General features: G+C 38.9%; 2 protein-coding genes across 15 annotated transcripts in view; one reads left to right on the forward strand and one right to left on the reverse strand.

The window, feature by feature from the left end:
* Positions 1 to 4,372, reverse strand: part of ARVCF (ARVCF delta catenin family member) — a 505,185-nt gene extending 500,813 nt beyond the window's left edge. For 4 of the 8 annotated variants that reach the window (XM_038372964.2, XM_043498177.1, XM_043498178.1 and 1 more), the window contains exon 1: positions 4,014 to 4,372. The gene's annotated coding sequence lies outside the window, so the exon portion shown is untranslated. The remainder of the gene's footprint in view (positions 1 to 4,013) is intronic. The other 4 variants (XM_043498182.1, XM_038372973.2, XM_043498181.1 and 1 more) reach the window with 1 other exon arrangement.
* A 4,815-nt stretch (positions 4,373 to 9,187) lies between these two features.
* The window catches only part of TANGO2 (transport and golgi organization 2 homolog), a 95,464-nt gene continuing 78,252 nt past the window's right edge, over positions 9,188 to 26,399 (forward strand). For 3 of the 7 annotated variants that reach the window (XR_006275837.1, XR_006275836.1, XM_038373157.2), the window contains exon 1: positions 9,188 to 9,322. The gene's annotated coding sequence lies outside the window, so the exon portion shown is untranslated. The other 4 variants (XM_038373154.2, XM_043497890.1, XM_043497891.1 and 1 more) reach the window with 4 other exon arrangements.

The raw sequence follows: 26,399 nt of genomic DNA on the forward strand, positions 1-26,399 counted from the left end.
AAAAATTGGAGTTTCCATTAATTTGGGGACAGTTGACTCTTTTGGGAGTTCACTCTAAGAGGAAGGGGTGATGAGGTCATAAGACATACAATTCTGTATTCATTCAAAGCAGATTACTTACATAAATAAGAATCTAAACTTGAGAGAATATGTTCAAAGAGAGCTCCCTGAATCCTTTTGAACATAATTTAAGACTACAATAATGAATTAAAATCGATAAGTTGATAAACCAAAATACACAATGTTTAGTGGTATGATAGTGCCTTCAGAAGTTAGATTTATTTTCACAGGCTGAACTTTCACAGTCTTACCAGAAGATGTATTCAATTGGTTCTTAGTAGGAGTTGGAATTCAGTAACTAGATTAAGAAAACTAAAGTGTCCTTTATAATAGATTAAAATAATTTAGGGGCCCTCCTTCATTTTCCCCACAGTTCCGCATTCTCCTCTCCACCATTTTCCCCATGATTTCTAAGGGTTAACCCTTAGAAACTGGAAGGGACATGCATATTTGTGTGTCAAACTAGAAAACTTCAGTGAAACAATGGCAGTCAATGAATGTAACCAAGACTATAGAAAAGATACTTTGTTTCATGTACTAACTATGTCTATAAAGCAATGAAGGGTAATAGATGCTGTTCATTTAACATTAAATTATAAGCTATTTGTGCACACCAAAAGGCCATTTTGTGAAAATCTGATTGCCAAATGGCTCTCTGCCAGCCTTTCAAAAAATTGGAGCTTAGTACATTTTGCTGCCTGCTCCTAAAACATTGCAGAGAAATAGATAACAAAAGGAATATGATTCATTTACATATCCCAGTCTTATGGGATACTTCACACAGATTCATCCTGAGCTAGATCACAGATGTTAGAACCCTGGCATAATGGAACCTGAAGGGGTTTTAGAGTAGCAGCCGTGTTAGTCTGTATTCGCAAAAAGAAAAGGAGTACTTGTGGCACCTTAGAGACTAACAAATTTATTAGAGCATAAGCTTTCGTGAGCTACAGCTCACTTCAATGCATCCGATGAAGTGAGCTGTAGTTCACGAAAGCTTATGCTCTAATAAATTTGTTAGTCTCTAAGGTGCCACAAGTACTCCTTTTCTTTTTGAAGGGGTTTTGTGGCTTGTCTGGTTTTGGTTGTTGAGGAAGTGGAAGGGGCTAATAGAAAATGAAATGCATGTGCCACTGATTTTCAGTCTTATTTTGGCTTCTTTCAAATGGATGGGAAAAGACCTATTTTTAATAAGCAGGTCAAATTCCACTGCTTTCCAAAGATAGGTGAGATAAATGGTTGTGCTTATTGATAAGGCTATGAGTCGGTCATGGAGGTCACAGAGTCCGCGATTTTACATGACCGCTGTAACTTCAGTCCTGGGAGACGGGGCTCCTGCTGTCAGCCTCAAGCGGTAGGGCTCCGGCTTCCATGATTTATTGTTTATTGTCCATGTCCTGTCCCTTACTTTGACTAAAATTACCCATGCCGAAATCTTAGCCTTACTTATCGATTACATGACATATGTAAATCATACCTAATCTGGCACTTAACAGGAGAATACCTCAAGATATCTTTTTTCTTGTTTTTTATGTTATAGCAATATCATATTTCTATCTACTTTTTGGAGAAAATGCAATGTTTGTCTAATTGCATGCATCCTAAGTGTTTTGTGTTAGGAAGATAAATATTCTTTGATCACTGACTCTTCTGAACTACACGGAGATGTGAATTTAGAATAAAGACTAGGAGCTCGAGTCTACTTTCAATGAGACTGGTGTAAACCCAGAGTGATCACTGAATCCAATCTATACTAATACAACAGATTTGGCCCTTGATCTCCTATGCAGATGAGAGGGGCAGGAATGCAATATTTGATTGCAACTTCTGCTTTGGAGATTACACTGATAGTTATTACTAGAGCAATCCACTGCATAACATGCTGTCATATTTCCCTTAAATTGGAAGGGGATAAGCTAAATGTAGTCTCACTCTTCGCTATAAAGGCATTTGTTTACAGCATTTGCATCAATGATTTATACCCACATAATAAAATATTAAGAGCAGCAAATTATAAATCTGGTAGTACAACAGTTGCGACAGGTTTTCTGATAGTATACAGTTTCATATGCAAATTTAAATCTACCAGAAACAATGCAGAAATAGTGTTTATTGCTTTACATAAAATAAGATACAGGTGCTTACATTTATATAACTGTAATATGCATATACATGAACTTCTAGGATAAATGTCAGTCTTCATTATAGCTTGTACAAAATATAAAGTACAACTAAAATGAAGTATTCTACTCTCTGCCAGTGCACTATTGACAAATGGTATATCCTGTAAATAACTCTGCATTTTGCTAACTTATTGGTCCTTTCAATAATAAAGAATTACTGAAAAAAATTCCACTGCTGGAATTTTGAATGAACAGATGAAAACCACAAGCAATGGGAAACAATTTTTCATCAGTTACCTCTAAATATCAGGTCAAATCTATGGTTAAATCCACTGCTTTAGTTATTTATGTTGAGAGGAACCATGTAATAATAATATCAAATCAGCAAAGGCAACTTTGTAGGGATAACAACCAATGTCAAATAAAACAAAGCCTAAGCATCATTATACAAAACATGGGGATATAACTATATAGTCAAACTGTATTGTTCCTCTCAACCATGCCCACCAAATACATTCCTCTAGCCAGGCAGGGGAAAGAAACCCATTTGCCTAATGGGGCATATAATTTAAATATTTCAGACAACCATTTACAGAGATGTTGCTTAAAATAAATTTAACAACCATCCATCTAAATATCTTGCATTATTGGGATCATAATGTAGATCACAAGTTGTTTTCCTGTAGAAACTGAATTATCCAGCCTTCCAATTTCTTCAGACATCATATATTAAACTAGCACTGCATATGTAACAAATCCTAATTTGCTCCAAAGCAGACTCAATATGAAACTTCATTTTTTCCTTATTCCAGTTTCTTCTAACATTTTTTAGAGACAGTAAAATGTCAGGTTCCATTCCTGCACAATATAAAATTTCTGCAGTTTTGTAAGTAAGATATCTCTTTAAATCTATAGAAGCTGAAATAGGTGCAGACTGCAGCATTGCATCCAGAGGAAGATACAATCAGCCTATGTCAATATTCTGTCACTTGGGATCAGAAATTTTACCATAAAAAATCCTCACTACATTAAGGAAAAAAATATTTATCCACCAATTTGTAGATGTCATACAGTCAATGTTTAAAAAGATTAATAATATTGGACCATGAAGTGACAGGACTTGTGCAAAATTCAGCTTAGTATTTTTTTGAACATGCTAAGAACAAAAACTGGAGTTCACCATAACTAGGCACAAGAGTACATTATAAAAACTGAGAAATAAATGTTTTAGAAGAATCCATCTAATACAATACAATATAGGAAAAGAGATGGTCTCTGCCATTTATATGCTTGATCTGAACATTTTAAAGAGTTGCTCAAGTTTTGGAAACATTAGCTTATAACTATGTAAAGTAATACTGTAGAGAAAAATACAAAGTAAAAATAATTCCTTTGGATGGTAAGACTGTAAGAGGATTTAATCATTTCACTATTTAAAATAAAAAGGTTAGTTTTGCGTGCTCTTTTCTACAAAGCAAGAGGCTCATCTCCTATGCACGCCACAAATAATCTGAGAAATGACTTCCCTTTATGACAAGAGCTGCTTATCATATTGCAGAATTAACACAGTATTGGTTTATTTATGGGTTGCATGTGTGTGGTGGCTATTTGTAATTTTAGCCATTTTAGCCATTCACATAGATCAGCTCCTCGCTGTATATCACAGGAAAAACAAATATGTATTATTTCAAGCCTGAACTGCAACCTTAAACAAACAAAGCTAGTCTGCAATCCTGATGCAAAGTCATCCTAAATTCACTTCACCCTGCAAGATCTGTGATACAAGACTGTGATACAGTCCATTCACTCCCCCAAGCCCAAAGATCTGCTCACCATCTCTTCTTCTATTTCTGTCCTCAGCATATTTTCCTTGCCTCTTCTGGCTTCACAGGATCACAAGGAAGCGGGTGTACCAAAAAACAAACAAACCCTCTTAAATAAAATACTCAACAATTTATCGGCAGCAGATCAGCCAAACCTCTTCCTCTCTCCCTTTTCATTTTCCAGAAACAGAAAATACCTCTAAGATCCCCACTGCCTGCTCCTCACTCATTCCCCGACCCCAGAAAAAGCGCTGTAGGTGCATTCGATTTAAATTGCATTTCCTTCCATCCCCCAACTCATAAATTCCTCTCCAGAGATCACAATGGGTACGTCGGATTCAGATTCAATTCCCTTCTTACCCACCAAGCCAACACAGTAGATGCATCCGACTCGGGCTGAATTTCCTCCCTCCCACCTCCAAATTCCTCCCTCTTCATTTACAAAGGGCATTCAAGAAAACATCTTTATCCAAAGGGAGGGGGAGAAGGAGTGTTTAACCCTTTTTTGCATTTACCTTTTTTGCTGCTTTTCTTTTTAAAAAACTCAGTTAGGATTCCTTCTTTTTAAAAGACAAATAAACTTGCTGCCATTATCTTTCTATCGGGTCTTCCACTCCCACATCCAGCGTCTGGCGCTCTTCATCTCTTACGGAGAAACAACCTTCCTTATAGCGCTCCCCAAAATGTACCCCCCCCCCCCGCCCTCAAAGAAGAGGTTGAAGAATAATGTCTTTTCTTAAAGGGTTTTTGTGCAAACCCCCCCCCCCCGCTTACATTTAAACAGTCAACTGTAAAGTTTGTATAACGCCTAATTTCTCCCACGCCCTTTCAAAAAGACCCCCCATAAGATGCCCATCAGAGACGCAGTTGGATCTTGTAAGTTAACGTGCACTGCTATTCATCCTTCCAACTCTATTATGGGGTGGGGGCGTTAATCCTTTCTTATCAGTAAAACTTTGGTGGGGGGTAAAAATATTGAGTGATGGAAACAAGAATTCAGGTTTTCCCTCCCTCCTTTAAGGACAGCAAGGCTGGTTAGTGTGTCTCTGCTGGGAGCAGCGGGGATGGGGTGGAAAACAGCTGAATTGTGCTCCAAATCCAGAAAATGGTCTTGCGACTGCTGTTTCTTGCCCCCTAGTTCACAGCTGTCCGTCTGCAGTCAGCAAACAAAACGACGCAGTCCTCACTAGCCATGATTTTTCCCATTGGGCATCTTTGTTTTGTTAAACCCAGCAACGACTATCTCATTGGTGAAATTCTTCTAATCTGGTCACTGGCTGACAGCGCAGTTTGGCATTGGACAGTATGAGCGTCCGTCAAAGTGGAATTAGCCTCCCCTAGGAGTGAGAGAGAAGTTCACTGGTCCCATTCCGTTTGGGAATGCATTATGATTTAATGTTTTTAATTTGCTTAATCACTTGAAATACCATGGTGATTAACAAAAAATCAAAACAAAACGTGGAATTAAAAATCTTTCTGAAGCACTATAGATTTACACTTTGCAGATTCTAAAGCACATGTAACAAACTGCAAAGGATACATGACATCCGGACAGCAAGAACTTTTAGCCCCAAAGTCCAAACAGCCAAACAAATAGGAGCTTGATCTTCCATTCAGATATCCCAAATCTGCATTGATTTCAGTGAAAGACTTGAGTGCCAAGATACAGGATTGGTTGTGCAAGGATTTATGGCACCAGAATAATACATAAACTAAGCATCACCAAGTCCAAGCATTCAAATATTTAGCCAAAAATCAGTCTTTTAAAAATTCATGATTTTTAAACAAATCTATGATTGTTTGCCCTTTTTGTAAGCCTTTACATTTCACTTATCACATCTTCAAGCTTTTCCTCCAGCCATGAGACTTGCTTTTTCAAATGAAAGCAGAGATTCTCTTGCAACACAAATCCAAGAGCTGGGGCTATAAGAAATGCCAGCTATTGAATCATGCAACAAAATACAGGAGCTGGCAACATTATAAACTGGATCCAAGTTTTATTGTGATTGATATATTTAGAATCTTTTATCTGAATTTATTAACTGCTTTATAAATTTTGGGCTCAACACTGCTCTCTCGTTGTTCAGCTAAAACTCCCATTCACCTCCATGAGTTTTGCCTTTTTCAAGATGTGATCTCTGGATAAATGGCACTACATATTAGTAAAAGCACTTTGCAGGATTGGGGCTTTAGTTACAGAATATCTGTACGGGTAAATGTCTTTCCCAAAGTCCCGTAGGAATTCTCTGTCAGTCAGAAATCAAAACCAGATCTTCTTGTTCTCCCCAAGAACCTCCATCCCAAGCTCATTTTTAGATGGGCTGAAGCAGAACTTCTTTTTGCAGTTGTTGCAAGTTTGCATCTGTACAGTATAAGAAAATATCAGTACATGTGGTTCTAAGCACCTGAGATGCACCTACACTTCAAAATTTATAGCTTCAAAAAAAGTGAATCCTACCTCCTGAAAATTTATCCCTTAGACCTACATTTTCAGACTGACATGATTTTTGATGGTCTCAGGTTTTGGGTGTTCAATCTGACACCCCATGAAAATTGGGCCCTTTTTTCCTGCTGTCAAATTGGACAACCCAAAATGGAGGTACCCAAAATCACTAATCACCTCTGAAAATCTCAGTCTTCTTGACAAAACCCTTGTGAGATACAACAGTGTCATTATAACTTTGCAGATGGGTAAAATCTGTACTAAATAATGGGCCTGATTCTGTAAGAGCCTTCTGGAATTTCCCTTAGCTTCAGTAGGACTTATGTACATAGTGCTTGTAGGATCAACTTAACCAAATTATCAGTGTCAAGTGACATATTCAGCAGAAGCCTCACAACAGCCTACAGGCCATGTCTTCTCTAAATCACAGTTTTGTGAAACATTTCCCTTCACATTCGCAATTATGTAACACCCTTGTGGCTATAATTTTCCATATAGGCAATTACTGTAAAATTAGGAAAATATAATATATTCTTTTAGCTCTTTTAATGTAATGAAACATCTAGAAATAAGCAGGAAGAGCCAGTACCATGTGACCATTCAGTTCTGTAGACAACCAGTAAGTGCTCCACACCAGCAAGTGCTCCACCAGTGGCCTATGGACCCCTTCCTTGGACTCTCCACCACTTCTTTCACTGAAGGCACTCAAAACAAACACGTGATCAGTATCCACTTGAGAATGGACTATTGTAATTTGGTTAGTAATAGAAGCTACATGCAGTTCCTCAAAAGACGGGGGTTAACAAAGGACATAATAGCAACTACAGCTTTTGAGGGAGAAAAGAAATTATTATAGGCACAGGAAGTAGAAGCAGGGGATTAAATAGGCAATAGCCCCACTACATCTAGCTACCCCTTAATGGTCTGCTTTTGGGAAACCTCCTTAAACAAAGTCTTCAGATGCCACAGTAAAACTAATCAAATTTCTCAAATGTGTAGAAAACAGGCAAATATGTGGCTTATCAGTGAAAGCCAACACAGTTATCTATGTTCTCAAACCCATAGAGAATTTGCCTTTTCCTCTTCTCAAGGGATGCAACTTCTACTGAAGACATGCAGAGCCTTAATCTGAGGATTTTTAATAGGTATCAAGCAAAGAAGCATTTATAATTTGGTTAAATACTTTCAACAAGAAAGAACTGTTGCCCTAGATACCTTATCTAAAAGACCTTATTAGCTTCTTACAAAAACATAGTCTTATTATGGGAAGGGATACCACATCAAAATGCTAAAATCGAAAAACATGACCAAACTATCACAAAGACAAAATATCAAGTCTCCATGGAACACAATTTGTTCCAATTACCTTCAAACCTATTCAAGGTACCATCCTTATTAAGAAACCTCCTGTCTTAAAAGACCACCTTAAAGTATGTCAGCATATTTTATTTGTCCTTTATTATAGATCCACCTCTGGTAAACAACCAATATGGTTGGTCTCTTGAGTGACAGCTTATGACATGTTTTACTATACTCTAATCATCCATTCTAAAGCATTTTCTAAGACATTACTCCCCAACAGAGATTTCTTCTGCTTAATGTCAAAATGATCTGCTAGATCTATAAATGTGTTAAATAAAACCCAGTGGAATGCAATAGATTTTTCTAAACAATCTTTGGCCTTAATGCTGCACGTTACTGTGTAACTGCTGTCAAGCACTGTGTGCTCTCACCTCTCCTTGACTTCAAAAATAGTACAATTAACTAATCTGTTGCAGAGTCATGCAGATTGATAGACTTGTGTAACTTGCCTTATGTTAAATTTGGAAAGCTGTGTTTAAATAACATCTTGGAAACTCAAAACTGAAATCTATTTTTCTCTACATTTATGCATGCTGAAGTTTTATTGTGGATATCAGCCTAACATCCTGCTTTAGATGTAATAACACAAATAGCTCTTACTATTCTGGAAGCTTTTTTCCTTTCAGAGTGGTTCATATTAAAGAACTGTTTTCATACCTTCTATATACTGGGCTTGATTTATCCTCACGGGATCGGTATTAACGCTCAGAGAGCAGTCAGTGTTTCTGCTACTACCTTCTCCTGGAGGCTCCGCCAGAAGGCAGTTTGAATTTACAGCTGAGGGTCCACTGAAGCCATGCTGCTGGCAAGTGAGACTAGCTGGACCACAGCCACCCTGGCCACATGCCACTGAGGGGAGCGTGGCAGGTGCGTAGAGCCCTGACACCAGGGCTATTCCGGAAGGGCCATATCTGCATGCTGAGGTGACATAGAAGGGGCGTCATGCAATGGATAATCAGGCCTGGAGCCCATTACACCTGAACAAACTTCCCAGAGCTCAAAGTTAGTCAGCACAGAGAGGTGTGTGAGATGACTCCCAGCAGCCATGCTCCATTTGCCTCTGTTTTGCAAAGCTTCCTGGGGCTGCTGGACTTAGGGGCCAGCAGGGCACCACCCCCAGGTAACCCCTGTCCTGGGTCCATCACCAAGGCCCAGAGAGGCGGGAACTGCTAAGGGGAGAACCGTTGTGGGAGGAGCTACTGGGGAGAGCTGAGGTAAGCGGAGTGGAGATTCGTGTAGGGAGGAGAGCGCACAGAACGGAAGAGCCGCACCAGATGCGGGGAGGGGCAGATCGAAGAGAAGAGCCGAGATTTGGAACGCTGCAGCAACCCTACTTGAGAGACACGGGAGCGAGTCAATGAGAGGTCGGGAGAAAAGAGAGGCTTACGCGCCAATAGCATGCGAGGAAGGCGGGGCCTAAGAGGCCAATGGGTGTGTCTGTTGTTAGGGTGTCGCTTTTTTCCGGAAGCGTGTAGCCGCCTGCGGTAGCGGTGGCGTTTCGCTCTGCGTGCTGGGTGAGTGTGAGACTGTCTGCGGCTCGCTGCTCCCTGGGGAAGACCCTGGAGCTGTCAGGCTGTGAGAATAGAAGGGCCGTTAACACTCGCCGTCCAGGGCAGCCTGTAGAGTCAGAGTTGAGGGGGTAGGAGCCTGGGTCCCGTCCGCAGCGCCCTGAAGGCGAGATCCCCAGTCACCGCACCTTCACCCAGGGGAGGGGTCCCGGTGGCCTCCCACAAGGGTTTCAGGCTAAGAGGGGCCCTGCGTGACGTCCTGCTAATAAGAGAAGGATGGTCTTGCGGTGAAGGTCTTGGGTGATTTGGATTCATTCCTGGCTCCACCACCGTCTTCCCGTGGGACCTTGGTAGGGTGACCAGATTTCCCGATTTTATAGGGACAGTCCTGATATTTGGGGCTTTTTTTAATATGGGCTCCTATTACCCCCCCACCCCCGTCCTGATTTTTCACACTTGCTATCTAGTCACTCTACATCTTGGGCAAGTGACTTAAACCGTCCCATGCCTCACTTCCTGGCCCATAAATGGGGCTGAGACCCTTTCTTTACCTCACAAGGGTGCTGAGACTGGTAACATTCATGATTTATCACAAGTCTTGTTCTGTGTTCATAAAGCTCCAGCTACCAGAGTCAGGTGGTCACCTGAGGCCCTTTGCTTTGGGGAAAAAAAATCATTTATGGAAGTTTGTGGTTGCAGAGAAATCTGGACTCTAATAAACTTTAATGACTCAAATACCAGAAGGCAAAAAAAAGAGCCCCCCCAATTAAAAAAAATCATATTTTTCTTAATCTGACTTTTTTGGGTTTAATACATGATTTTTTAATGCTTAAGGTTAGCAGTACTAAGATTATTGAATTCACATTAAGTGAATGACTCTTATACTCGGTTGGCATATACACTAACTCCTTGCTTAATGTTGTAGTTATGTTCCTGAAAAATACTACTTTAAGCAAAACTGTGTTAAGCAAATCCAATTTCCCCATAAGAATTCATGTAAATAGGGGGGAGGGGGGTTAGGTTCAAGGGAAAAAATTTTTACTAGACAAAAGACATTATATACATTATAGTATCAGTTTAAAATAATTTTAAACAAACAATTTAATGCTATATTCACCAGTGATGATTGGGAAGCTTGGTTGATGCATGGGTGTAGAAGGGTTGGGGCGTGGGGGGTTTGCCTCATTCTGCCCACCTCAGACTCCTGCCGGGGAGCAGGGTTGGGGCTTGCCCTCTCCCTGGCTGGAATGCTGGGTGGGCGGAGTGGGGTAAGCCCCTATGCTGTGTCCCAGCTCCCTGGCTGGAACGCTGGGCGGGCGGACCTAGGCAAGCCAAACAACCGTATAACAGAACATTGCACAACTTTAAATGAGTGTGTTCTCGAATAGATCAGCAACCTAATAATGAAACAATGTTAATCAGGACAACTTTAAGTGAGGTGTTAATGTAATTACCTATTTAGATGTTGTTTGAGCACAATCCTAGCTGGTATTGCTCTGGGATTGTCTTTTATTTTCTCTTTGTGCCATGGAGTTTGGGGGATGTTTATTTTTCAAGCAAGTTGACTTGTGTCACAGGGTCTCTTCAGTGCCATGTCATGACCCTTCTGTGGTGATTTAGTGACACTGACAATTTCACACCACATAAAGTAGTTGATGGCAAATAGTTAACGTTCAGGAGGCTTTACAGAAAGAAACGCCTTCTTCCCGCCAGAAGAATAGCAATCAGTGTTGAATAGTCATTTTAGTTTCCCCCACCTTTGTAATTAACAATCTTTGTAAGTACCACTATTTATTGGTTCACTGGATTGTTTGGTCAACATTTCTATAGGTATTGATATTATTGTTTTGACATACCATTCTATGGTCTTAGAGTGAATGACACTATAATAATACCTGTGTGAATAATGATATAATAATGTTCTGAGACATAATTATTTACTAAGTATTTCATTGTCCATTGCTGTATCATGTTGTTTACCTTTAATAACATTTTAAACTACTTAACAGGAATCAACATTACTTCAGTGGGGATCCACCAATATCTTTTAGCTTAGTAGCTCCCATAAGTATAGTTCTGAAGTGTCCCATGAGCCTCATCAATCAATAACATTTTTGGATCAAATTATTACCTCAGTTCAGCAAAAGGATCCAATCATAGAGAGTCCAATTAAAATAAATTTTGTAATAGTAACCTCTGATTCTTATAGATGAAAGAATAAGGGATAAATATTTTCTTTTCAGTTTTTGGTGCCCTTGAAAGCACTTTTCATAGTCAGTTTCTGCTTTGGTGCAGCCCTTTCTCAGGCATTCAAGAGGATGTCTGTCGGTAACAGCAGCAGCATAGCCAAAACTGAAACTAATAGGCATATTGTGCACAGAGAATTGGAATGGTGGTTCTGAGTATGTTTGGCATTGTTCTTGAGATGGCATGTACAAATGTTGTTACAAAATGCCAACAGGGAGCAGAAAAACATTAATTCTAAATGTTCATGAGTAGTCAACAAATCCTAATAAAATGTTGACATATGTAAGGACACAGTGAAAGTAGTAATGGATATAACAGCAAGCTTATGAGTAAGTCTGGCTATGTAATTGTACAAGAGTAACTATGGAAATGGAGTAGCAATATTATCACTCCTACCTGGAAATCTAGCATAATTAAAAGATTTGTTTGCTACACAAGTAATCAGAAATATGTTGTCTTTGCATGAATTGTAATAGTTTGTTGATGACCTGTTTTGATTGAATTGAACTCCTGAAATATATAAAAGTGTTTTCAAAATATTCAGGTTAAAAGGAAAATCTGGAGGAGAAAATGATTACAGTACACAAACTGTGATGAGCTTCGGGGTGGGGGAGGGAAGGAGGAAGGAGAGAGCTTACCATAACCAGAGCACTGCTTTTTTGAGATACAACCTTTCATCAGCATCACAACTTTATGTAAAAAATAGTATTTGGGAGGTTGGAGGGGAATCTTAAAATTAACTAAAGGTGAGATGCAGGCATATTACTCCTTACAGGTAGGTCATTATTTTGAATAGCCACTTCGAAGTTTATCTAACATTGTCAATTCCAAGTGTTCAAAAATCATGAGTTGGGCCCCAAAAAATCACCATGAGGTTTTCTTACATTTGTGGGTTTTAAGCCAATAATAATGTTTGGATTCTTTTGATTTTTTTTTTTGAGCCATTTGTATATAGTTGAATTATATTTCCAAACTTCTCTGCAACCATGAGGACTAGAATTTTTTTTTTCTAAATTAAAAACTGCAATTCTCACCTAATTATATGAATCCAGGATCTGGGGTTTTGAGAAACAACAAATATTGACACATGGTAAAGTCATGAGTTGGCAACATCTTGGCATCTCGTAGCTTTAGGACAGATGGCAAAAATATATTAAAGCCAGCCACTACTCTGGCAGTATGCGTAGAGATAAGTGAAAGACATTTGGACTTTTACTGAAGAAGACACAACCACTGTGAAAATCAGTCTATTGCAGTGTTTATTAAAATCTGTATTCTTGCCCTATTAGTAGTAGATAATCAGAGGTTTGAGTTCCAGCCAAGGGCAGATTTTATGCTGTCGCTTCGTTATGCTGAGTTAAAACCAACTTAACACCTACTTCTGTAAAAGCAACAGTTGATTATTTTATAGTAATTTTTATTATATTGCGACTTAATATAATAAAACAGTTTCCTCTACTTCCTTTTTTTAAAAAGGAAGAATATCCTATCTTCTCAGATGTTAGCAAACTCAACTATGTTGGCAACATAAATAAATACAGGTTTATGATGAGGGTCAAAGTCTTACCAATTGACCCTTACACCATTGACTGACACAGCAATCTGGCCACACTTATTTTGTATCAGAAAGCTGGTAACTCTAATAGCAGCTGTGATATAAAGGTTAAAACTCTTTTTGGACCTCTGCATTTCTATAGTAACGAAACTGTAAGTTACTTTTAGTTGCATTAGTGGATTTTAGAAAACTTACAGTGGCAAAACCCCAGTCTTCCTATGGATACTGTGTGCCTGAGTCTACTAGTAAAACGATTAATGAGTGAGCATCTTAGTCACTATCCTGAAGTAGTATGAAAGAATTTTCCAGTACTTTTATTAGGCTTTCATAGACTATAAATGCTATTGTTATGGGTCTGCTGAGAGTTATGAGAGCATGTGATATGAGGCACAAAGACAAACTGTCCCATTTTTATTGTCTAAAATACTAGACACTTATTATTTTTGCTGTCAAATACTGTAGCATAATGTAGTTAAGCCTGATAACTTCTCATTACACTCCATGTTTTGGATAAGTGTGCTCTATTCTGGTGTATGGCACCTAAGAAAAACAATGTGTGGGCGCACACAAAACTTCCAAGGTTTTATCTTGTTAGCATTAAACTCAACACATTTACTAATATGGAAAATACACTGCTGAACTGTTTAAGGAGCCTCTCCAGGTTCAAGGATCTTCTTTGCACAGTTCCTAGTCCATGGATGTGCTAAGGCCTTCTTGTACTCCATGAGCAGAACATGCTACTGATTCTGAGGGGTTGGGGAGCATACCTGTCATAAATATAAAGGGAAGGGTAGCCACCTTTCTGTATACAGTGCTATAAAATCCCTCCTGGCCAGAGGCAAAACTTTCACCTGTAAAGGGTTAAGAAGCTAAGATAACCTCACTGGCACCTGACCAAAATGACCAATGAGAAGACAAGATACTTTCAGATCTGGAGGTGGGGGAACAAAGGGTTCGTCTGTCCATGTGATGCTTTTGCCAGGAACAGTTCAGGAATGCAGCCTTACAACTGTTAGTTAGTAAGTAATCTAGCTAGAAATGTGTTGATTTCCTTTTGTATAATGGCTGGTAAAATAAGCTGTGCTGGATGGAATGTATATTCCTGTTTTTGTATTTCTTTGTAACTTAAGGTTTTGCCTAGAGGGATTCTCTATGTTTTGAATCTGATTTCCCTGTAAGGTATTTACCATCCTGATTTTACAGAGGTGATTCGTTTACCTTTTTTTTTTTTTTTTTTTAAATTAAAATTCTTCTTTTAAGAACCTGATTGATTTTTTTCATAGTTCTTAAAATCCAAGGGTTTGGGTCTGTGTCCACCTGTACAAATTGGTGAGGATTTTTATCAAGCCTTCCCCAGGAAAGGGGGTGTAGGGCTTGGGGGGATATTTTGGGGGAAGACGTCTCCAAGTGGGCTCTTTCCCTGTTCTTTGTTTAACACCTTGGTGGTGGCAGCATAGGGTTCAAGGACAAGGCAAAGTTTGTACCTTGGGAAGTTTTTAACCTAAGCTGGTAAGAATAAGTTTAGGAGGTCTTTCATGCAGGTCCCCACATCTGTACCCTAGAGTTCAGAGTGGGGAAGGAACCTTGACAATACTCTTGACACTAAGAAAAGGAGTACTTGTGGCACCTTAGAGACTAACAAATTTATTAGAGCATAAGCTTTCGTGAGCTACAGCTCACTTCATCGGATGCATCCGATGAAGTGAGCTGTAGCTCACGAAAAGCTTATGCTCTAATAAATTTGTTAGTCTCTAAGGTGCCACAAGTACTCCTTTTCTTTTTGCGAATACAGACTAACACGGCTGCTACTCTGAAACCTGTGACTCTTGACACTGTTGGTGGAATACAACATAATTTAGACACTTCATCTGAGAATCTTGTGGTGTTTTACAAAGATTGGGTACGTATTAGAAGTCATCTCCAGTTTACAGAGAGAGAAACTGATATACAGAGAAGTTAAAATATGTCTAATTAACCTAATTTGGAAATATAATCTAGGCCTTCTACTCTAACCACTAGATAAATGGCCTAACTAAGCATCATGCAGTCCCCTATGATCATTCCCTTCCCTTTGCTAGATTAATTTTACTGGCAATCAGGATTATGGATCTGAGGTTTACTGGGATGTGTCTGTGAATTAACTAAGTATTTCGTGATCTATTGCTTTTTTTTAATCCCAAAGCTGTACTATGGGGCTGTTTCTCTTTGATATGTGACTGGAGGGAGAAATCTTTAAGGATCCATCTCCCAAAACAAGCTCCTTCAGATGATTTCTATTCTTCAAGGAGGAAGAAAACAAAGGAGTGGGATAAACTGAAAATTTAAACAATCAGTCCTGCCAAAAGGAGGGGCAAAAAAATCTGGTGAAGGAGATTGCAGCTCACCAGAACCATAAGGTTGATCAGTGGAGGAGGACTGGCAGCATTCTTGAGAAATGGGAGCAAGAGAGCTTTCTCCCATCCTTGGCTGCCAGTTTTTTAAATGCTTTGTGCCTACAGGTTGGGTTTGTTACATTTTGCCGCCTTGGAGTGGGGGAGAGGCAGTATGCTGTGGACTTACCCTGTAGGATAGGTAGTCCCGGAGGGATCAATTGATAGGCTGAAGATGGAAAGAATTAATGTTTACATCTTGTAAAGGAGCGCAAACACATCTTATGCACCACAGTCTTTTTCAGTGGCAGTCTCTTGCTTTGTGCAGCTAATTTGGTCTTCAGTGGAAGGCTGACTTTTCCCCCTGTTTTGGTAAAACTGTGAATGGGCCAACTGCTGTATTTTTCCAACTCTTGAGCAAGCTGATGTGGTTTCAGTTCTTGTATTTTTTGTTTTTTTTCCCCCACTTTATTGCTGACTCTTGTAAGCAGGGAACTTGCAAAATAAAACCCGTGGTCAACAACACATTCTCTCATGGAATAGACATTCTGTTTCCTTGATAACAAAGCATCCAATAACTAAGCCCACTATTGGAAAACATCATCCCAGCAATAAATATAAAATGGTGTTAAATTAGTTGTTACCACTTAAGAAAGGGATCTTGGACTCGTGGATAGTTCTCTGAAAACATCCACTCATTGTGCAGCGGCGGTCAAAAAAATGAACAGAATGTTGGAAATCATTAAGGGATATATAATAAATAGAAAATATCATATTGCCTCTATATGAATCCATGGTATGCCCACATCTTGAATACTGCGTGCAGATGTGGCCGCCGCATCTCAAAAAAGATGTACTGAAATCGGAAAAGGTTCAGAAAAGGACAACAAAAATGATTAGGGGTATGGAACAGCTTGGATATGAGGAGAGAATAATAAGACTGGGACTTTTCAGCTTGGAAAAGAGACAACTAAGGGGGAGGATACGATAGAGGTCTATAAAATCATGACCGGTGTGGAGAAAGTAAATAAGGACGTGTTTACTCCTTCTCTTAACACAAGAACTGGGGGGGGGGGGGGAGTGTCGCCAAATAAAATTAATAAGCAGCAGGTTTAAAACAAAAGGAAGTATTTTTTTCACACAACGCACAGTCAGTCTGTGCAACTCCTTGCCAGGGCATGTTGTGAAGGCCAAGAATATGACAGGGTTCAAAAAAGAACTAGATAAGTTCCTGGAGGATGGGTTCATCAATGGCTATTGGCAGGGATGGTGTCCCTGGCCTCTGTTTGCCAGAAGCTGGGAATGGGTGACAAGGGATGGATCACTTGATGATTACCTGTTCTATTCCTTTCCTCTGGGATACCTGGCATTGGCCACTGTTGGAAGATAGGATACTGGGCTAGATGAGCCTGTGGTCTGACCCAGTATGGCCTCTCCTTCTTAAGTATCTTTAGTTACTTAAATTGATTGTTGAGAAATTTATATTTAGTTTAATGATTTGAGAGGTACCTAAATAAGACACCCTTTGAAATCTGAACACTTGCAAACTTGAGGGAGTTTAGGCCTTCTGCATGGAAATCTGTACAATAAACTGGATTGTTTCTAGTAATCTCTCCATCATGTAAATGAAGATGTTGAGATGGTCAAATGCTCTGTGATAGGAAATAAAATGAAGTTGTGAGAGGCCTAATGCAGGTTGCTCCAATTGAAGACAAGCTGAGGGAGTCTAGGCTATTGTGCTATGGGCATATCCAGTAGAGCTCTGAAAACTATATCTGTAGGATGGCTCTTGAAATGATCATGGATGGAAGGAGACCAAAGACTCAGTATGTGGACTGGATAGCAGCTGACCTCAGAGAGATCAATCTGGCATATGATCATGTGTTTTAGAAGAAGGCTATAAAAGTTGCTGACCCAGAATAGGGAAATGACAAGAAAGAAGAAGAAACTGGATTGTTTCCCATGATCCTAATTCAGTGGCTTTCCAACTTTAATTTTTCAGACCACTTTTTAGATGTCCATGTAGGGAACCACCTGCATTCACATCAAACCCAAATCCCTTATTGCTTGGTTTCACAAACAGTTTAATGCATGTGGACTGCTATGTAGTTTGCCATAAATTACAGGTGATCATTGACAACCACTTCTCTTACTGTCTGGAGTATTTCTGGACAGAATGGTATTTGGTAATGACAGTTTCTTCCAAAATACTGGACTGGAACACCTTGCTTTCCCTTATTTGTTACAAATGAATTCTGTTTCTTTGAAAACCACTTCTAAATGGGAAACCTCATTCTATTCCTAGTTAGATTCAGTGCTTTTTGCATATTGCTGGAAATGACAGGTTTTGCCAAGTAATTGGTCTGAGTATTTTGATGCATTACCTAAACAGTACCTAGATGGATGTCACATTCTCCAGAGTTTAGAATAGAGGAATAAGATCAGCTCTCGGATACCTACTTGTCTACAGTAGAGTTCTCACTGTTGCTATCACCAATTAGTTGCACTGGTGGGAAGTATAATGAATAAAAACAATATAGACACATTTCAGAGTAGCAGCCGTGTTAGTCTGTATTCGCAAAAAGAAAATGAGTACTTGTGGCACCTTAGAGACTAACAAATTTATTTGAGCATAAGCTTTCGTCGATGAAGTGAGCTGTAGCTCACGAAAGTTTATGCTCAAATAAATTTGTTAGTCTCTAAGGTGCCACAAGTACTCATTTTCTTTTTGCGAATATAGACATGCACATCCGTCATTTTTCCCCACTCCTACTCCCTAAGGCATGTCATTTGATCTGTTCATCCTTTGTTCCACCTGGAAAATAGGGTGAAAAGCAGGAATTTAAGGGAAATCTGGGTTATGACTGAACTGAGCATTTTGTTGGTAAATGCCTAAAATATCAAATGTGAGTATCTTATCTTGCTTTGTCTTTTATACATAACATAAAAATATTTTCATTGTTACCCTTATGAAGTAACCAATGTTGTGTTTTAATTTGAAAACAGTATTTATGAAGAGAGTTGTTTTAACTGCATAATGCTAAGTGCTAATATCAATGTGTATTGTTTTAAATTAGTTTAATTTACTATTATCAGTGACTTAAAATGTTCTACCTCAGCAATAGGCTATCCTTTTCTTTTAACTCTTGACTTAAAGGAGAATTTGGGTGGATTTTTTTTAATTAATATTTTTAGGCAAATGATTGACAAATGCCAGAAGAGGTAGTACAAGCAAATTGGTCTGTGTGCCCCAGTTTGTAAGTCTTAGAAGGCAGAATTTTTCTCCTTTTCTTATTTGGAAAAGATTGGTTTAAAAAACACACACCCAAGTGATCTATAGAATATAGATGAAAACTGAGACTACTGTCAAAGTAGGTCAGAGAGTTGACAGTTTTTCTTTATATTTCCACTTCAAAAAAAAAAAAGTTACTGAAGACACTAGGATTACTGAGGGGCAGTAAAGTCGAAGGTCCTATAAACCTTTGAAAAATGAGCTGTGTTTGAAAATAGTGCTCAAATGTGTTTCTTCTGTACACTGAATTTGAACACGTTAAGCTAGTCTGTATTGACCCCAGCACATTCTGTTCAATAAACTGTGTCTTGAGATGCGTTTGAAAATATTTCTCCCAACTCGTTTGCTTTACCATGGTGTCATCATATTTCTGTGGCTTAAAGCATAGCGTTTTTTAATAAAAGCAACTCTGATCTGTCTTGTCCAGTTCGTCTCTGTGCAAGCCACTGGGCTCTAGCCAAATGCAATTGAAACTGCTGTCAGATAGCTGCACAAAAGGAATACATGCTACATGAGAAGAATGCTAAGGGGAATTATTGAAATAGCTCAAACTTAAGGTAGCTGTGAGAAGGGCTTCCTTGGTTGAAAGTGAATAAATGTTTTTGAATCTTTGACTTGTCAAATAGAACATACTTTCATAGTGTCTGAATTACATTTCAATGTGCATTCTCACTCCACCAAGAATGGCACTGAAAGAAAATAGAGACAAATAGATTCTTCCTTGGCCTAGTGATATAGTGGTCAGTTGAGGCAAATTAAAAAGTGAGAGTAAAATAACTGTTAGTTTTATGTGCCACAACAACATCAGAATCTAGTGACTAATGAGCTTTAGCTGTGCATTAGTATGTAGAGTAAAGAACAGTTTCAGATCAGTTGTATAGTGGTTGACATTGCAGTGGCAACTGACAGGTGTTGTTTATGATGGTTCATTTACAAAAACAAAATGCATAACAAATGGCTTCATATTTCAGACATTTCTACTGACAGTTCTCCAGAGCAAGATGAGTTTGTCAAATTTGTGAGCTAATTGTTCCTAATCAGCCAAATGGTGCTAAACCAAATGAAAAGAGAATACTTGTATTGTACGTTTACCTTTTAAGTGCGCCCCTCCTCCCGTGCGCACACACTGCCTTTGCAGAGCATGCATTTTAACAGACGCCTTATAATGGAACAGCACGCTATGCTGTCGGACTCAGTGATCATCACAGAGTAATGATTAGCATCAGAATGCCAGTTACCTGCATTGTCACTCTGGTGTCACTTTCAGAATCAGCAGTGCATTTTGAAGCAGAATACTTAATTGCAGAATATTTGCAACTCTTGTTTCAGACCAGCTGTTTTTGGCTGTTAGTATAACTGAGTTCAGTGGTAGAATAAAATTCCATTGCAGCAGCAGAAGTCTTTTGCTTTCACTTCGACCTTGATATCTTTTCTTTTTCTCACTAAAGATGGTGAGATTGGAGCCAAATAAACTCATTCACTCTCTTTATTTACACTGAAGATCTTGAAGGGCCATCTTCAACTTTTTAATATTCATTCATTCTCTAGCAATAATGGGTCTTGTCATATTAAACATATCGAACAGCGCAAATACTTAGGGTTTTTGTTAGAGGAGAATGTTAGCCTCATTGTTGTATCTTTATTTTGGTTAACCTTTCCCATTAAGTTCTCCCCACAAACTGGAGAATGATTTTGTGCTGCACAGTGAGGCATCAGTTTCATGTTATCCTTTATTTTTTTGAGTGAATCTGGGAAATATGCTTCTGGGTGGTCTTCAATTTGTAGTGCCTGCTATGAGATCTGGCTGCAAGTATCTTCCCATTCTGGTCCCACTGCTGGAGAAAAAGATTTGGCCAGTCTATGGAAGATAATGTGGTAGCACACCAGACAGGGAGCTGAGAACCCCCGAGTTCTGATGCCATGCACAGTCAGTTTTTCATGCGTCTGCTGACGTTTGGGTATCCATCTTGAGACACTTTGGGCTATCTAACTTCTCAATGGAATCTTACTCAGCATTTCTGCTCCCTGCATATGTGTAGTTTCATCTGCTGTATTTAGTGACAAAAGTAAGATTTTTTTTTTTCACTGTCTTAAAACTAGCTTTCAGTCAAGGTGGCAGGTCTGTGATGCGATAACTAGTGGAATGGTGATACCACAAAAGACTAAATACTAAAATTGAGAGAGGAAGCAGCAGTAGTCTGGTTTAAAACTTTTTGTTTAACTTCAGTGACCAATATGTTGGCAAAATAAAAAAGCAGATGGTTATTGGTGAAGTTGCAGAAATATACAGCAATGAAAGGTACTAAACACTAACCCAGTCAGATAGTACAAAATCTTTGTTACATAGAATTAAGCCTAGGATCTATTTTTAAGAGATTGTCAGTTCCCATATGGCAGAATCAACAAGGAGAATGAAGGTTTGTTTTCCTGATCTAAAAATGTGGCTGCAATAACTTAGACAAGCCCTTCTTCACTTACAGGGAACAATTTTCTTAATTCCATTAAAATCCTGTCTTTATTACTTTATTTCAGATAACATTCAGAACTTACTAGTAGCTATAAAAATACAGACCAGAACTCGGCACTAAAATGCTTACAGGTGAGGAGTCCTAACCTGTGTTGTCTGCTGAAACCAGTTTTGTCATCTGTGCCTCATCCCCGCTCCAAACAGGTATAGGCAGTCTCCTGTCTTGGAACATGCTTCCAGTATCTATTGTACATCACTATAAAATCTCCCAATAAACATGATTAAAGTATATGTGGGGCAGGTGCCTGGTCAATCTGAGTTGGAAGGTTGCAGAGCAGTAATATATCAAGATCATTCATATTACTGGATTGTGTTTTAATTGATATCTGAAATTATTTTGAGCAAATGAAATAAATCTGTATACCTGCTTTTTTTTCCCCACAGGCTCTTTGCGTGTGTCTACACACGAAAGAAAAACTCACGGTTAGCCCATGCCAGCTGACTCAGGTTCATGGGTCTCGGGCTATGGGGTTGTTTCACTGCTTTATAGACTTCCGGGCCCAGTCTAGAGCCCAAGCTCTGGGATCCTCTCACCCTGCAGGGTCCTAGAGCTTGGACTGGAGCCAAAACCCATTTCTTCACTGTGTAGACATACCCTTTGTGCCTGAAGAAGTAATTTTAGAGAGCTAAAACACTTTCTAGGCTAGATCTCTAGATTTTGGCCTCTTAAATGGATCCCAGAGGAACATAAAAAGCCCATCTAAAATTGTAAAAATAAATGCAAGTAATACAAGTAGTAAACTAATGGCTCACACTAATTCTGTGCCTCCAAGATCTGGAAAACACAGTGATGAATATTTGTTTGTTTCATTGCCCTGCTTGCAAGAACATAACAAATAAGACTGGGTGTCTCGGAGAGAATCAATATGGGGGGGGGGGAGAAAAGGAGTACTTGTGGCACCTTAGAAACTAACAAATTTATTTGAGCATAAGCTTTCGTGAGCTACAGCTCACTTCATCGGATGCATGCGTTTTCAGATAGTGACGTAGCAAGTAGAGTCAAGCCGATGCAGATCAGCCTGTCATTACCCCTGCTGGGTTAGGAGGAGGTCTAGCTGAGCAGACCCAGAGCCTGTGCAGTGCAATTGATGGCAGTAACATTTTTTACATGGCTCTGCTGCAACTAGTGGAGGATTCTTTTCCGACTTCTCCACCCCTCATCCTTGATTGCTGTAGAATCTCCTCTGACATGTTTAACTTGAGCGTACAAAAGAAAATGGATAAGTCCCTTTACCTGAACATCTACAACTCGAATAATTTCCCTGGAGTTCAGTTCGTGGCTAGACAAAGGGTATGCCTCTTGAGATTGGGAGGAAATGTACTCTAATTCACTGAATGGTAGAAGGTGGGTGGACTTGGCATTCCCTAAAAGGTGTTCTGACAAGTTGGATGGCCAGTTGATATTGTATCTCCTTGTAGCTGCCTGAGAGAGTATGTTGAGCCTTTTGGGGCTTTCCTCAAGACATCTGGAGGAAAAACGTTCTAGTATTAAGATTAATGAGCATATTTGTTTAATCAGAGTTCTTTGGATTTCTTCTGTACATTTAAGAAAAATTAGTTCCTCTGTCTCCAGAATTTCCTGTTCTGTTCATACCTATATACTCTCTGAAATAACTTGAATAACATTTTCTTTCACTTTGAGTCTGCTAAAAGAATAGTGTCTTGAGGAGTAAAGCAACCTAATGTAACAGTCCTCAAAACATGCTGCTACAACATAGAGAGCTCAGGGAAATTACCCTTCATCTTTCCTTTCTAGAAGCATTCTCCCCACTCCCATGTTACAGCTTGACTTTTAGCATTCACAAAATATCATACAAAAATGAACTGGAAAATACAATTCTTTAATACATGTGAACCCTGCTAATTTATGAAAAATGTGTTTGCGTAAAGCAACATGAATTCTTAAAGATTACTAGCAGTGATGTGTGTAGTGACATCAGGAAGCAATGCAGTTGCATCCCCTGTCCGTGATCACATTATGATCTAATTGCCTAAATAACTTTCTATCTAAATATGATTAGGTTCTATTCGTAGTAGTAGACTTGTTTTTTGAAATAACAGATGTTCAGCTGGGGCAGTAACTGGTCTATAGTGGTACTTCAGGATATGCATATTGCAAGATGTGCAATAATCCAGCTGCATTGAAGTCTACTGTAAAGTAGAACGTTATGTAGAAAAGTGCATTTTTCAAATGTAACTTAAATTTCTTATCTCTTTTGGTAAATGGTATGTTTATATATTTTTTAAAAAGCACTTTCAAAAAAGTGTGTAAATTTGTGGGTTTTGGTAAATTTTGATATTTTAGGCATGTAAGTAGTCCTACTGATGTCATAGTTAGTGTTCACAGGTTTGTCCCTATTGATCTTAAAAACATTTGTAGAAAGTTGTAACTGTCGCACGTTTAGATGAGACCCCCAATGTATTCATTTAAATGTACAAATTTGGGTAATTAGATTCTTCCCCCCCATATTTTGTTTACAATATCAGACCAACAGTGTAAATATCTAGCTTTTTTTAAAATTTCTGCTTAGACCTTTTGCCCACATCCTCTTTTGTTTCTCAGTAAACAACCAGACTTTCATTTCCTTCAGCCAATAAAATATTTGATTCTTTGATGCCAGACACCCAGTTCCTCTGTGCAGTAGCCTGTCTCTGTGCTAGTTGCAACTTCCACTCTGTTTGGAGTCAAAGAGGTCATTTCTTGTCCAGATCTAATGATCTGAATCTGAATTGTCACCTGAGTCACAAGTTGGTAAGTAAGGCACCATTAGGCTTGGATGATATTATATTTTGATAGCTCTATTTGTGAAATTTTCCCTCATGAACTAGGTTAATCTTGAGTCAGTCAGCTGCCTTATCCATTGACTGCCCCTCCTCCAACTGTTTGTTCAGAAAAAGCTGTATGTTGTAATGTCTTGAGTGTCATAACAGTATGTGTATTAACTGCTATTAAAGAGTAGTAAAAATGCTTTAATAACTAAACTGATAACTGTGCAACTGATACCATTTGCGTCAGAGTTCAAACTTCCCCTATTAAGCCTGTCCAGTCTAGATCCTGTATGTATGGAAAAATTTCCAAATATCTTCAGCATTGCCTCTCTACTTCAGAATCTGATCTCCCTGAACTATTATGTCCATTTCAGTTATTGTAAAAGCACTTCTGATCAGAGTGAGTGGCCTGGATTAGTGGCGTGTCTGGAATACAGATGGCATCACTGCAGTGGAAGGGTCCCTCATGAGTTCCTACCCTTCCCTAGATTGTGTTACTGTAAAAGATAAGGAGGCCGGTATTATAACGGCTGTATTAGCTTTCTTCAACATCATTTTTTGTAGTTTAATGCTATTGGCCATAATGGTTGCTATATTGTATGGAGGGAGGTCACGCTCTCCCGAATCAAGGATTGACATGAGACTGACCAGAAGGACAGGCCCAGCAAGAGGACCTGAAGTACTTGCAAACTTGACAGGGTCTTCATATGGAAGATGGCTGAGTGATACCAGGAAAGTTGCACTCGCATGCAAGCTAGACTTTCATATTGTTCTTAACGTATGTTTTCTCTCGTGCTTTTGTTGTGAATAACTAATACTTTGCTTTATGAATGCTGGCTGATTACTGGTTAACCTTCTCACTGCCCCTGAGAGAACAGAACAGGTGCTGAACTAAAGTCAGAGTAGCTAAGGTGATCATAGTGAATTGCAGGAGGCATTGCAGCTAAATCCTGCTAGAAGCCTGAGATTTAAATGGGGTGCCCTCAAGAAAGCCACAAAGAGGTTAAAGATGTAGTTTTCTTGGGTACTGCAACAGTGAGTAACTTTTTTACTTTCTATAGTCGTTACTTTTATTCTAGTTGTTTTTCTGCAGCATGCTACTGCAGCGTTGAACTTCATCTTAATCCAGCAGTCTCTGCTGAAATTTTTAAAATAACATTTATACAAATTATTTTTAAACCCATTGTTTCTACTTAAATTTTGGGTCTAAATTGCCCAGGACAATGTGTAGCAAATGTATTGTGAATTCTGACCAAAGAAAATACTAAAATTCTTCAGTTGCGTTTTGCACTGAATTTATTTTTTAAAGGAATAATTCTCCTCACTGCACTGAGGAGGAACTGGACTTCAATTGTTTCAAAAGTGTTCTGGATTCTAAAACTTTATTTTTAAATCCACAGCTGTCTAAGGAATGAAATAAATATAACTATGTAGGCCCTACAGAAGTTTATGCTGCTCTGTTTCAGAACCAGCAAGATGTAGCCCAAGTTAACAGACTTTCTGTTTTAGGAGCTGGGTATCAATAGTTCACAAAAGCAGCAAGTAAAAGGCCTGTTAATTCTAAACCCCATTAGAAACGGGACAGGGTGAATGAGAGAGACTTCTGTCAAACGAGCAAACTTAATATGGAAAACAGTTTACATCTTCTAGAAAGGTATTTAAGTGAAGAGTTGAAAAATGATGTCCCTTTAAGTAACAATAAAATGCATTACAAAAACTACAAGGGGGGAAAAACTACTCTTGCTGCTATTTAAAGATCAAGATCTGTTTCGTGCCATTCGTTTTTATTTGAGTCTTGTGTTGGGCAGTGGCTTGGTACAAACAGCTAAATGTTCTTGTATTGTAACAGAATTTACTGTTTTACTGATCAAAATAAACTTTACAAATCAGCTAATGGAGAGACTGAAGCTTCTTTATAAAATGAAGAGTAGTTATGAACAATCCACTTTCAATAGGCTTGTTGATTGACTAAGCCAAATAATGAGCTGGCAGTACACTGAATGAAAACTCGGACAGTTCTTGTCTTGCTGCTGATGGAAATCTGACAGCTGTCTGTTTTTAAAGTATTTTGTACCCCTTGCCTTCCCTGAGTGAGCTTCCCCATTCTTCCAAAACAAGTCCCAGGGATCCTTGCCAGTTTCCCCCGTTCTAACTCACTTGCTACCACATATGGAATACTCTTCATCTGAGGACTGGAAGGGACTTTCTTCTGAGTCATCATACTGTTCCTCAAATTAGCTGGCATGTTTTGGTATAGAATGCTAGTCTCATAGACTCGTACTGGGTAAAGGGGGAAAAGGACTCTTGCCATCATTCTTCTAGCC

Source organism: Dermochelys coriacea, chromosome 15, assembly GCF_009764565.3.
Source record: "Dermochelys coriacea isolate rDerCor1 chromosome 15, rDerCor1.pri.v4, whole genome shotgun sequence".
In the NCBI taxonomy this organism is placed as follows: Eukaryota; Metazoa; Chordata; order Testudines; family Dermochelyidae; genus Dermochelys; species Dermochelys coriacea.